Below are 8,515 nucleotides of genomic sequence, written 5' to 3' on the forward strand. Positions count from 1 at the left end.
TCTGATATCAAAGAGTGGAGCACTCATACAGGACATCTTTGGTGTCTCAAGTCTAAGGACCATATATACCACTAGGACTACGGAATCGCTATCTGACAATAAGGCATCATCAACGATCCAACATTCCGTAAGCGGATCAATCAGTGAACTCATTCTCCAATGAGCACTTGTACTGTATCCCTAGTGTCCCTACACGAGCAGCTATGAGACCAGCTGCATCCATCATATGGACGGGTATACAGCACACCAGTCTATCCGGTTATCACGATGTCCCTCTCGAGTAACCTATGACCGGGATTATTTAGGATTTGTGTTTAAAGGTGAATCGATCTCATTATCGTGATCTCATCACGATCCGATTCTCATTGCACAAATCCAAGGACATCACAATATATGTATGCATTTATGCAATAGTTATAAAGTGATATACGCCAAAATATAATAAGCAAAAAGATTCTGTATCAAGTCACACGTGCCATCACTCACGTGATTGGTTTGCTGGGCACCTATGACTAGCAATCTCCCACTTGACCTAAAGCCAATCACCTATGTGTCTGATCCCCATCAGACCCCTGTGATGCTCAAAGACAATCTGAGACAACGACTTTGTCAGTGGATCTGCAATGTTATCTTCGAATGAAACTCTTTCCACTGCTACATCTCCTCGGGCTACGGTCTCTCTGATAAGGTGGAACCTCCTCAGAACATGCTTAGATTTCTGATGAGACCTAGGTTCCTTTGCTTGAGCAATCGCCCCGTTGTTGTCGCAATATAGGGAGATCGACTCCTCGCTACCCAGCACGACTCCCAAATCTGTAATGAACTTCTTCAACCAGACTCCCTCCTTTGCTGCATCTGATGCAGCAATGTACTCCGCCTCTGTGGTCGAGTCAGCAGTGGTATCTTGCTTGGAACTCTTCCAGCAAACTGCTCCTCTATTCAAGGTGTACACATACCCTGAATTCGATTTGCTATCATCGACATCAGACTGAAAACTTGAGTCAGTGTAGCCTTAAATCTTAAGGCTATTACCTCCATATACTAGTAAAAGATCCTTAGTCCTTCTCAAGTACTTAAGGATACACTTTACTGCTTTCCAGTGCTCCAAGCCTGGATCCGCCTGATACCTGCTCGTGACACTCAGAGCATGCGCTATATCAGGCCTAGTACATAGCATGGCATACATGATAGACCCTATTGCTGAGGCATAAGGTATCATATTCATGTTTGCCCTTTCTTCTGGAGTCTTTGGGGACATACTCGTAGAAAGCGATATCCCATGTCTCATCGGTATGAGACCTCTCTTGGAATTTTCCATGCCAAACCTTTTGACAATGGTTTCTATGTACCTGGACTAGGACAAGCCAAGCATCCTTTTGGATCTATCTCTATAGATTCTAATCCTCAAGATATAGGATGCTTCCCCTAAGTCCTTCATGGAGAAGTGTCTAGATAACAAGTCTTTACTGTGGATAGCATTCCTACATCATTCCCAAGGATGAGGATGTCATCCACATATAACACCAAAAAGGTGATAGCGCTCCCACTTACTTTCCTGTACACACAAGGCTCATCTTCGTTCTTAACGAAGTCATAAGATCTGATTGCCTCATCAAATCTTATGTTCCAACTTCGGGAAGCTTGCTTTAGTCCATAAATGGATATAAGCAACCTACACACCTTATCTGGGCAGTTCTTGGACACGAATCCCTCAAGTTGCATCATATACACCTCCTCCTCGAGGTTCCCATTGAGGAATGCGGTTTTCACATCCATCTGCCAGATCTCATAATCATAGTGTGTTGCAATAGCCAATAGAATTCTGATGGATTTTAGCATTGTTACGGGTGAGAAGGTTTCGTCGTAGTCAACACCTTGCCTTTGACGATACCCCTTAGCCACTAGCCTTGCTTTAGAGGTCTCTACCTTTCCATCTACTCCGATCTTTTTCTTAAAGATCCACTTGCAACCGATGGGTATAATACCTTCGGGCGCATCAACTAGGTTCCAAACCTTATTGGAGTACATAGAATCCATCTCAGAATTCATGGCTTCTTGCCACTTCCCGGAGTCTATACTCATAATAGCCTCCTCGTAGGTCTGAGGATCAATATCCTCTACATCCTCTCCTCTAATATGTCCCACATATCTCTCAGGAGGATGGGATACTCTATCAGACCTGCGTAAAGTTGATACTTGTGTATTAGGTACCTGAACAGACTCGGGCTGTAGAGTGGTGCTTGAGCTTGGTTCTCCAACCTCGCTCAACTCTATCATTCTCCCACTGTCTCCGCCAAGAATGTGTTCCTTCTCAAGGAACACTGCTCTCTTAGCTACAAAGACCTTTTGGTCCTCGAGATGATAGAAATAATACCCACAAGTTTCCTTGGGGTATCCCACAAATTTGCATCGCTCTGTCCTTGATTCTAACTTATCGAGGTTGTGTCTTTTAACATGGGCAGGGCAACCCCAAATCTTAACAACTTTAAGATCATGCTTCTTCCCTTTCCATATCTCATATGGTGTAGACACTACCAACTTAGTTGGAATTCTGTTCAGAAGGTAAGCTGCGGTTTCTAGGGCATATCCCCAGAATGAGATGGGTAGGTCAGCGAAACTCATCATGGACCGTACCATATCTAATAACGTACGATTTCTCCTTTCAGAGACACCATTGAGCTGAGGTGTGTAAGGAGGTGTCCATTGGGATAATATCCCATGGTCCTTGAGGAACTGAGTAAACTATGTACTTAAGTACTCACCTCCTCGATCTGATCGAAGAGTTTTGATACTCTTTCCAGTCTGGTTCTCCACCTCATTCTTATACTCTCTGAATTTCTCAAAGGCCTCAGACTTGTACTTCATTAAGTACACATATCCATACTTTGAGAAATCATCAGTAAATGTAATGAAGTAGGAGTAACCTCCAATGGCATGAGTTGACATGGGTCCACATACATCACTATGTATGAGTTCCAACAACTCAGTGGCTCTCTCTCCAGTTCCACTAAATGGAGAGTTGGTCAATTTTCCACGAAGGCAAGGCTCGCAAGTTGCATATGACACATAGTCGAATGGATCTAGATATCCATCATTTAGTAACTTTTGAATCCTTCTTTCATGGATGTGACCTAGCCTACAATGCCACAGGTATGCACTGTTTACCTCATCTCGTTTCCTCTTAGACACATTTACATTCATGATATGTGGAGTAGTGTCTAACATAAATAAACCATTATGCAATGTTTCTTTCGTGATGATCTTATCATCTAATAATATCGAACAACCATTGTTCTCAAAAACAAATTTATATCCACTAACTGTTAAACATGAAATGGAGGTAATGTTTTTGATAATAGAAGGAACAAAATAACATGCATCTAATGCAATAAAAGCTCCACTAAGCAGATGTAGGGCGACCTCGCCAACAACTACTACAGTAACTTTTGCTCCATTACCCATCTTAAGGTCCATCTCGCCTCTCTCTAGTCTCCTAGGCCTTGCCAGAACCTGCAACGAATTGCATATATGATAAGCACTACCGGTATCCAATACCTATGTGTTATCATAAGAGTCAGACAAATGGAGACTGATCATGAATGTACTTGAAGCTTCATCAAGCTTTTGTTTCGCCCTTTCTGCAAGGTACTATTTGCAGTTCCTCTTCCAGTGCCCATCTTTACCACAGTGGAAGCATTGGCGTTTGTCCTTTACTGGGTCTTTCTTAGCAACCTTTGCTTTACCTGGTCTGCCCTTGCCCTTTCCCTTCTTAAGGGACCTTTCTGCTTTCCTTTTCTTTCTGGTCTCACCAGTGTAGAGAACTGACTTCTCTTTCTTAATAGTACTCTCTGCCTCCCTCGACATATTGAGGAGCTCTGGGAGAGTCACCTCAAGCTTGTTCATATTAAAATTCATTATGAACTGTGAAAAGGAATCTGGTAGGGACTGAAGCACAATGTCCACACACAAGTTATCCTCTAGGACCATTCCTAGACCTGTGAGTTTCTCTATCCACTCAATCATCTTTAGGACATGGTTCTGAACCGGTGTCCGCTCAGTCATCCTAGCGCGGAAAAGGCTCTTGGATATCTCATATCGTTGAGTCCTTCCCTGTTCCTCAAACAATTTGCGGACATGTAGGAGAATGGATCTGGCATCCATCTTTTCATGTTATCTCTGTAACTCAGGAGTCATAGAGCCCAACATATAGCACTGAGCAAGAGTGGAGTCATCAATGTACTTCACGTAGCGAGCGATCTCATCCTCGTTTGCCCCTTTTTCGGGCGTAGGTATCACTGTATCAAGGACGTACACGATTTTCTCCGCTGTGAGAACAAATCTCAAGTTATGGAGCCAATCCGTATAATTTGGACCAGTGAGGCGGTTGACATCAAGTATGCCACGTAAGGGATTTGAAAGCGACATTTTCTGAAAATAAAGATGCAGCAAAAATGAATAACATGCAGATTTTGCAAGAAATAAACTATCAAGATATGGACTTCTATCTTAATATGCTCCCACTATTTTACTAACGAGTCACGCGACACTCTCAGCACGTGAAACGGAAGTCTCCGGCAGACTTATAGTGGGGATCAGGATCCAATCAGCGTCTTAGTGTAACCTCGAGGGACTCGACCAATCACACTAAGCCTAAAAGGTAGGCAACTCTTGCCGATCACAACTCCTTGTGATTCCCGTCCTGTTCGGCCTCCGAATCACCATGGCCTCGAGGGACTCGACCAACCATGATGCTTGGTTAAGTCAACACCTTCGTTACAAGATGAGTCTGATTTGATGATATACCCTCGAGGGACTCGACCAAGTATACCATGCCCTCAGGTCACCGGTGACTTCTCTATGTCGTAAGCAAAATAGCAAATCGCGATATAGGTGAGTCTCGAGGGACTCGACCAACTCAACCTACACCGGGAATCGGTTCCTACTCATAACGATGGAAGGCCACGTGGGTCAATCTAATTGCCTCACGTTTACCGACTTAATATTATCGAGAGATGTTTCTAAGATTTGGTCTCCTAATATGACATGTCACACATATACATGTTTAATATATATCTACATCGCATGCAAATATATATACTTATATAGTATGTGTATAATCAATTACACCAGATGATCATGGACCACAACCTAATGTGATTAGGCCCGAGCCAGTAGGCCTAATCACTCACATCAAGATCTATGTGTGCAACGGTGCATCTCCATGCCCTGTGATCGTCCATCTCGTCTTCATCGGTTCCGTCGACATCGTGATGCATCTTCATACATCGCGATCGTCCTTCTCGTGGGTCCCGCTATCGCATCCACGCTCCCGCTGCGCCTCCTCATGTGATTACAACTTAATCATAGTCACGCAGGCCCGACAATAAACGAGAAATATAATGGAGACTCGCAGACCTCAAAAATAATAATCACAAATACACACATCACACGGTCCATGATCATCCGTCCACACATCATACATCACATAATAATCTGACAGGTATGACTCATGGCCAGCTCGATATTGGGCCTAGAGGGTCACACACATATGATAGGCATTGCGATGAGTAGAAGTTCGGATATGAGATATCTGATGGAGCCCTTGTCTTATTGGATGCAGATCCAATACCCACTAGGGGAGGACCCATTAGGGTTTGACAGGGGACCTCTATAAATAGGAGGGATTCAGAGCCTCATAGGCTAGAGCCTTTGCTTGCCTCTCCTATTCTCCTCCCCCTCTCCACCTCAGAGTAGGCTTGGAGTTTTGAGGAGCGTCGTCGCAACCCTGTTGTGTGGATCACCGCTAGAGAGGAGGACGCTTGACCTCCTTCACCCTCTCCTAAAGATCTACAAGGAAACAGGAATATACAATCTCCCTAGGTAACACAATCTATTCTATACGCAGTTTTAAGTTTCGCGAATTTTGCGCATCAATCTTCGCACGACGACAAACATCTCTTTGGGAATCGGGGATTTTGTTTTCTTGTTCTTCCGCGGCGCATGCGATGTCGCCCCCAAGATTTCCCAACAGTGGTATCAGAGTCAGGTTGTTCGTGCGAATGATTGGTTTTGAACTGCGTGTGTTGTGTTTAGGAAGAATTTTGATATCAAAATCGTTGACGTAAAAACAAGGAAGGGCAACAACTGTTGCTGCGTGCGTGCAGCGCAGCCGAAGGCAAGAAGCACAGAGGCTGCGTCTGCAACAACCAACCGACGGCCTGCTTGCAGCAGGCTTGTGTCTGGCGGGGCTGGCAGCCCATGGGCAGCGGCGCCTGCCGTCGCTGCTCCCGCGGGTGGAAACCCCCCCACAAGGGTGGCTGCCCGGCGGGACAGCACTGCCTGTGGGCGTTGCCCCATGGGCAGAACCGCCCGCTGAGGCGGCGGCGCCCGTAGGGGCGCCAACCTGTAGGGGCAGCACCGCCTGCGGGCGTTGCCCCACCGGCAGAACCGCCCGTGGGGGCGCCCGCCCGCAGCGGCAGCGCCGCCAGCAGGCGTGCCGCTTGCAAGCGAGGGCAACGCCCCGCCCCACCACAACAAAGGGGAGTAGGGCACTATGGTTTTCTGGGCAAAAGACAGTTTTGCCTCTCGGAATTTGAGAAATTCAAGTTTATGTCTTTTATCTAAATTACGAAAATACCCCTATGCATTCATAAATTCCCTATATGTCCCTGATTTCATAAAATACTAATTAATTAAAAGGTTTAGTTGATTATTATTTTTTATCATTATCTAGTAGTCCTACATCATGATGATTATTTATACATGTAATGTATGGTGTGTGAACGGATGATCATGGACCGTGTGATGTGTGTACTTGTGATTATTATTATTGAGGTCTGCGAGCCTCCATTATATTTCTCATTTATTGTTGGGCTTGCGTGCCTATGATTAAGTTGTAATCACATGAGGAAGCACAACAGGAGCGTGGATGTGATAGCGGGACCCACGAGACAGACAATCGCGATGCATGAAGATGCATCAAGATGTTGACGGAACCGATGAGGACGAGATGGACGATCATAGGGCATGGAGATGCACCGTTGCACACATAGATCTTGATGTGAGTGATTAGGCCTACTGGCTCAGGCCTAATCATATTAGGTTGTGGTCCATGATCATCTGGTGTGATTGCTTATACACATACTAAATATGTATATATATTTGCATGCGATGTAGATATATATTAAATATTTATATGTGTGACATGTCATATTAGGAGACCAAATCATAGAAACATCTCTCTCGATAATATTAAGTCGGTAAACGTGAGGCAATTAGATTGATCCACGAGGCCTTCCATCGTTATAAGTAGGAACCGATTCCCGGTGTAGGTTGAGTTAGTCGAGTCCCTCGAGACTCACCTATATCGCGATTCGCTATCTTGCTTACGACATAGAGATGTCACCGGTGACCTGAGAGCATAGTATGCTTGGTCGAGTCCCTCGAGGGTATATCATCAAATCATACTCATCTTGTAAAGAAGGTGTTGACTTAACCGAGCATCATTGTTGGTCGAGTCCCTCGAGACCATGGTGATTCGGAGGCCGAACAGGATGGGAATCACAAGGAGTTGTGATCGATAAGAGTTGCCTACCTTTTAGGCTTAGTGTGATTGGTCGAGTCCCTCGAGGTTACACTAAGATGCTGATTGGATCCTGATCCCCACTAGAAGTCTGCCGGAGACTTCCATTTCACGAGCTGAGGGTGTCGCGTGACTCGTTAGTAAAATAGTGGGAGCATTTTAAGATAGAAGTTCATATCTTGATAGTTTATTTCTTGCAAAATCTGCATGTTATTCATTTCTGCTGCATCTTTATTTTCAGAAAATGTCGCTTTCAAATCCCTTACATGGCATACTTGATGTCAACCGCCTCACTGGTCCAAATTATACGGATTGGCTCCGTAACTTGAGAATTGTTCTCACAGCGAAGAAAATCGTGTACATCCTTGATACAGTGATGCCTACGCCCGAAGAAGGGGCAAGCAAGGATGAGATCGCTCGCTACGTGAAGTACATTGATGACTCCACCCTTGCTCAGTGCTATATGTTGGGCTCTATGACTCCTGAGTTACAGAGACAACATGAAAAGATGGATGCCAGATCCATTCTCCTACATGTCCGTAAATTGTTTGAGGAATAGGGAAGGACTCAGCGATATGAGATATCCAAGAGCGTCTTCCGCGCTAGGATGACTAAGGGGACACCGGTTCAGAACCATGTCCTAAAGATGATTAAGTGGATAGAGAAACTCACAGGTCTAGGAATGGTCCTAGAGGATAACTTGTGTATGAATATTGTGCTTCAGTCCCTACCAGATTCCTTTTCACAGTTCATAATGAATTTTAATATGAACAAGCTTGAGATGACTCTCCCATAGCTCCTCAATATGTTGAGGGAGGTAGAGAGTACTATTAAGAAAGAGAAGCCAGTTCTCTACACTGGTGAGACCAGAAAGAAAAGGAAAGCAGAAAGGTCCCTTAAGAAGGGAAAGGGCAAGGGCAGACCAGGTAAAGC

The sequence above is a fragment of the Musa acuminata genome, chromosome BXJ1-4 (assembly GCF_036884655.1).
Source record: "Musa acuminata AAA Group cultivar baxijiao chromosome BXJ1-4, Cavendish_Baxijiao_AAA, whole genome shotgun sequence".
In the NCBI taxonomy this organism is placed as follows: domain Eukaryota; kingdom Viridiplantae; phylum Streptophyta; class Magnoliopsida; order Zingiberales; family Musaceae; genus Musa; species Musa acuminata.